A 6141-nucleotide genomic window follows, 5' to 3' on the forward strand; every position below is an offset into this window, starting at 1 on the left:
GCTTAATTGACAAAAAATGAGAAGCTATTTTTTGCTGATAAGTTATAGAGTAATATGTTTGGCTTGACTGACATGCATAGTATTTGTGCTGGAAAACAAAATGTTGTACACTGTAAAGATGTGAGTAAATGTAAATGAGTAAATGTAAATATGTAAATTAATTAAAATTTAAATAAAAAAGAAGGAACCCATGCGGATGAGGGGTTCTGAAGCTTCAACTTCATTAGCTTCACAGCCATCTCTGGTGGATGGGAGGATGCTGAGCAAAGACAGAAATCAGTTTCTTACGGAGCAGACCAGCACAACAGACCAGAGGGCCAGAGCATCCCATTCAGTGACTTACCATGCCATTGGGAAGAAAAGGGGACAAAGTGGTGGGGGTAAAAGGAAGGATAGATACAGCAGCTCAGAGAGAGACAGTGAAGCCTTTCTGCAGGCTCTGGAACATTCTCAAGCCCAAATACTCCCTAGCACAGTCAAATGACTCCCCTGGCACAGCTTCATCAATGATGAGTTTCAAGAGAGCTTTAAGCAATGCCTCTGCTATTTTAACTTCGTGGGCATTAAAATGTGATATTTGTTATCACCCTTGTTTTTCTTCCAAGCTATGCCAGAACTTCAAATGGCTGGTCAGAGTTGGTGTTCAGGGATGCTTCCGTGGAGAAAAGATGCACTTCGATTCGTCTAAAATGCAGTGACATTTCCATCATTGTGGGTTAGAGCACACTGGCTCAGAAGTTACAAAGGCAGCATTTAGCTGAGGAATTACAGTTGTTACCCATTAGGGTATATTTTACTCTGCCTGGAAAAGTTAATGTGTTTCATGTTGCTACCAGGGAATGACTGAAGCCCTGGGAGATCTTGGTTCAACAATGACTGTCTTATGTAACAGAGTCATTCGCTTTATGACCACCTTAAAAATCACTAAGGGACATACTGAAAAATATACACAACTGGTTGTGGGACTGCCCTTTCTCCCTTTGATTCAGAAGAAAGATAAAGCCATACAATCTCAGGACCTCTTGCTTAGGGATCATCTCCATTATTATTATTTTTTTTTTAATTTAAATTTATTTATTTACATTCATTTACCCAAGGCCATTATGACTAAAAGTCAGTATGGGGGGAGTGACCATCAGTGGCCACTAAACAAGGCTTGTTTTATCAGGCCATGTCTCTCTGGTGTGATCAGGGCTGCTTTTTAAATACCCTTTCTATTCAATGTCAGAAATTTAGGGGCAATGCCTTAATAATGATCTTTTTCCTTCTTCCTCCCTATTTTCTCCTTCCTTTGAATCACTGCCAAAATAACTAGGGTTACAATTTTAAAGCTGGGAGCTCAGGGAATGAGGTTTGGATCCTGATGAACCAAGCATGGGAGGGACTTAAATAAAAAAAAGAAAAAGAAAGAAAAAACATGAGCAAGCCTCCGTGGTTGATCCCACACATTTAGTTAATATTGGCTGGTGTTGGCAGAGGTTTGCATGGCAAAGACAGCAACGTTCTGAGCCCCATACACGCAGGATAAAACTTGGGGAAAGGAGTGTTGGTTTAATTTAGAAAAGCTCTGGTTTTTATTTGATGCTAAACATCATGCAGTTTACAAGTCCTGTGACACTCTAGAATTGAACCAGCAGTTTTTAACATGCTCCATAGGGTCCGTGAAAGACAGCTGCCAGGATGGGGCTTTGGAAAGTAAGAAACAAATGTAAATTGTAACCCTTGGGTTTTTCACCTGAGGTTGCTTCTTTTCTTTGTATTATTATGCTTTGAAATGAATTTTGATCTGACATTCTCCTTGTGTCCCTCAAATGCTGTTTACCAACACATTTATTTTTGAAACGAGAGGCAAATTGGAGTGCCACACTGAATCAGGGTATTCCCCAGCCTGTCAGCTTTTGCTGTTAACGCTAGCATTTGTATACATGGAATTACAAACTTTATCCAGAACTAAGTAAAGTAGTGGACATATATGAGAACATTATATACTTTTCTTTTTTCCCTAGATTTATAATTTTATTATAGTAACGTACATTTGTTACAGTGCGATCTACAAATATACAGAATTTTATTTATTTATTTAGAGAGATTTTTGTTATAGGGTACATGGGCTCACTGGAGAAACAGAGACAGAGAGACAGAAAGTGAGAAATCATATTGGGGTGGGGGTTGGCATGCTGCAATCGCTTCTCCTCCATTCTCCTCTTGGGATTTTGGGCACACACGCACGCGTGCCTGGTGTGTTTTAAGCAGGCACGGGAATTGTACTGCGATCGACTACATGGGAGTCCAGCGTAACAATGGGAGTCCAGCATAATCATTACACCATCTGCTGATCCCACAGAATTATATTTACATTCATATAGAACAATATTTACATTTTAAAGTTATACTTTTGAGGTTAAGAGGATGAAGTACAGCTTAAATTTTACAACAAAGAAAAGAAAGATATACATGACAGAAATAGAGTCAACAGTAAAAGTACAACTCTATGTTTCTGATACAATATGTGAAAACTTCTTGTCAGGAAGCTACATCTCCTTGGGGCCAGCAGTTGGTGTGGTAGTTAAGAGCACTGTATTCTCGCATGGCTGACCACAGTTCGAGTCCCGGACCTCATGGCTTGCTTTCTCACTTTCTCTCTCTCTTGTGTACTGTCCCTCTCTGGTCAAATTGAAATAAATAAGAAAATTTTAAAAATTAAGTAAAATAATTCTTTAAAAAAAAAGAAAGAAAGCTGCATCTTTTTAATCTTATTGTCCAAATCATTAAAATATGTATGATTCAGTGCCATTTTGCCAGAAATTCATCTGCGAGAGCATAGACTAACATTTCTGAGAGCAAATCGAAACCATTTCATCCCAGTTTTTGACATGGGACACTAGACTTTCTGGCTTTCACTTGGGAAATGTATTCTTATAGTCCTGTAAAAATTTCACTTCTGGCCACGCTTCATTATTGGGGGTGCCCAAACCTCTGACAATTTTGAAGAGCTGGTCAGTTTCTGAATCCTCATGGGAAAGTGGTTTCTTGGTGGCTAATTCTGCAAATATGATGCTTATGCTCCAAATGTCCACTGGAGAAGAGTAATGGGAATCTGCCCCAGAGTGTTGCTACCTCACGTGTGTATACTCTAATTGGTATCCAAAAGCTCTGGCAAGGCCCACATCAGCCAGTTTAATTGTTCCTTTGTCATAAATCAATAGATTTTTGAGATTTTTAAGTCTCTGTGAAGAACTCTTCTAGGGACCAGCAGTTAGCGTAATGGCTATGTCGCTGGACTCCCATGTAGTCGACAGGTTTGAGTCCCAGACCCGGTGGCTTAAACTCATGCCGGGCACGTGTGCGTGCGTGCCCAAGATCCCGAGAGGAGAATAGAGGAGAAGGGATTGTGGCATGGCCATCCCCCCTGGGGGGTGATTTCTTGCTTTCTATCTCTCTGTCTCTCCCTGTCTGGCGAGTGCACGCGCCCTATAGCAAAAACCTCTCAAAAAAAAAAAAAAGAACTCTTCTAGAGTGACAAAACACGATCACAATCCCTTGTAGAATTTGGTACAAATAGCTCTTAATAAGGACAAGAAAAGAATCCATGAACTGACCAGAAGGGATAGAATCCAAGTATTTCCTGACATCCATGGAAAGAAATTCAAAGACGAGATACAACCCAGAGTCCCTCATAAGCACATCTTGAAGACTGGCTGTATTTGGATGATGAAGTTCTTCAAATAGAGAAATTTCTCGAACGGTAGTACTAGGAACCCCTTCCTCTTCACTTTCTAATCTGACTTTCTTCATGACTACCACTTGGCCTGTAGTTTTGTGTCTAACCTTATACACAACTCCATAGGTACCTTCCCCAATGGTCTCTGTATGTGTATAGTCTTCCATAATTAGTCAACAGATATAGTAGTAGATCCTGGCTTATTTCTCACAGTGGCCACAGCAGCAGCTACCATGTCCACACGTCCATGTCCCTCTTTACTCAACCTCCAAGAGCCAGCTTAGAAGCTAAAACTTTCTTTTCTTATTTAAAAAATGTTTATTTTGGACTAGCTGGTAGCTTGATGGTTATAGCACTAAATCCCACATGGATAACTGTGTAGTTTTTCTTTTTTTGGTAGGCACACATTCTGTAGCAAAAACTGAAAAAAAAAAGTTAAAAAGTAAACACACAGCCCCATGGCCTAGAGGTTAAGGAACTGGATTCCACATGGCTGACTATGGTTTGAATTCTGGCCCCAGCAGTTTGAAAAACACTCCAGGTTTGTATGTGTTTATGTGCCTAGAATCATAAAAGGATGAGGAAATGGAAGAGAAGGGATTGTGGCATGACCATACCCCATTGGAAGGTGCTTTCTCCCTCTCCCCCTTTCTGTCTTTCTCTCTCTTTCTGGTGACTGTATGCACCTTCTGGGGGAAAAATTATTTCTTTCTTTCATGAGAGTGAGAGACATGAAAGCCAAGGAACTTTAGCAGGGTCCCACACTCCCATCCCTCCCCAAGTCTTCCTAGCCAATCAGGATCATAGATGTATATATAGGTCTGTCTGGGAAACAGACCTTCAGTCTTCCATATGGACCCAGTATCACTTGAGCAGTATGTGACAGCTTCACCACTAAACCAGCTGGATTACACATTTTTCAGTTTGAAAGCTAATAGAGGGGCCAGCAAGTGGTGTGGTAGTTAAAGTGCTGGACTCGCACATGGTTGATGTAGTTTGAGTCCCAGACCCAGGGCTTGAAAATTAAACCAGGTGCATGTGGTATGTGACCAAAATCCTGAGAAGATATGGAGGAGAAGGGATTGCTGTGTGGCCATACCCCAAGGGATGATTTCTCACTTTCCCTCTCTCTGTCTCTCTCCTGCGAACGTAAGCACTTTATGGCAAACAAAAACAAAAGAACACATTTCTTACATTTTTCTCTGTGCTCTGCAGACTGGGTATTGGGGGAGACACATTCATCCTTTTGTAATCCAGAGAGACTAAAATTGTTACAGGGAATTCATTTCCTCTTCTGCTAAACATATAGCCAGACCTAACTTGGGCTCTGTTCCTATACCCCGCTCACCAAAATAAGAAGTGACAACATCACCGAGAAGATTATTTCTTATATCTTGATAATCCATATAGATCCATGTGGTTCATTTTGTATTGGTAACAGGCTTCCAGAAGGACAATGAGCTTCCAATCTACTTTGTCTCTTGTGATGGATACCATCTTAGCCACAGGGAAGAAGAGAACTTGCATTCTTATAAGTTGCTCATAAAGGAAAATGCAGAGACAGAGTGGTAAATATAAGCCACTGACTGACAGAGTGGTAAGCCTCTGACAGAATGGTGATGTGTTAGTCATTTTCCTGGGTTCTTCCAGAAAGGAAAGTCAACAATGTCACCCTTTGAAGCTCAAGATGCTAGACAGCACTCTGATGCCAGTGACCCCAGGAAGCTAAAAATGAGGGATACAGTTAGTATGGTTTTTAAAATCTCTAATTAATCAGGCAAGTCCAGTAGTAGTGGTTAAGTGCTGTGCATTGGGAGCCAGATCACACATGGCTGACTAAGGTTTGAATCCTGGCCCCAGTGCTTGAAAAACACACTAGGTGTGTATGCGTAAATGTCCAAAGTCCCAGTAAGAAAGAGAAATGGAAGAAAAAGAATTGTAGCATGACTACGCCCTGTTGGGAGTGCTTTCTCTCTCTTTCTTTATCTCTCTCTCTGGTGAGAACACATGCCCTCTGGCGACTGAAAAAAGAAAAAATTCTAAAATCTTCAACCAATCACCTCCCAGGATGAAATTTAAGACTTAACTGCTTTGATGGAAATGAAGCAGATTTTTGGAAGTCTGGCTTCAGTAGTGCTCCAAGAGCTGAATGTTACATTTTATTTGTTCCAGCCAGTCCTGGCAACTTGGTACAGCAAATTTGATCAGCACCATACGTCCGACCCATCTCAGTAATGGTGCCATATCTGTGACTAGGCCTGCACGGCAGCTTGTGTTAGTGGAGAACTGACAGGCACAGGAAGGAGGCTGAGAACACTGAAATTGTTCCTAATTGCACAGTGGGGAAAACGAGGTCTCCTGCCTCACAGAGTGGTGTGTTGGCTGGAAGACGGGACTCATCAGAAGGGCTGACAGGAAGA

General features: G+C 41.2%; 1 pseudogene; it reads right to left on the reverse strand.

Annotated features, from left to right (window-relative positions):
- Nucleotides 1-605: 605 nt before the first annotated feature.
- On the reverse strand, nt 606-3888 carry LOC102490418 (cyclin-dependent kinase 1 pseudogene; annotated as a pseudogene).
- Between the last annotated feature and the right edge of the window lie 2253 nt (nt 3889-6141).

This window comes from Tupaia chinensis, unplaced genomic scaffold, assembly GCF_000334495.1.
Source record: "Tupaia chinensis unplaced genomic scaffold, TupChi_1.0 Scaffold138601_1, whole genome shotgun sequence".
Taxonomy (NCBI): domain Eukaryota; kingdom Metazoa; phylum Chordata; class Mammalia; order Scandentia; family Tupaiidae; genus Tupaia; species Tupaia belangeri.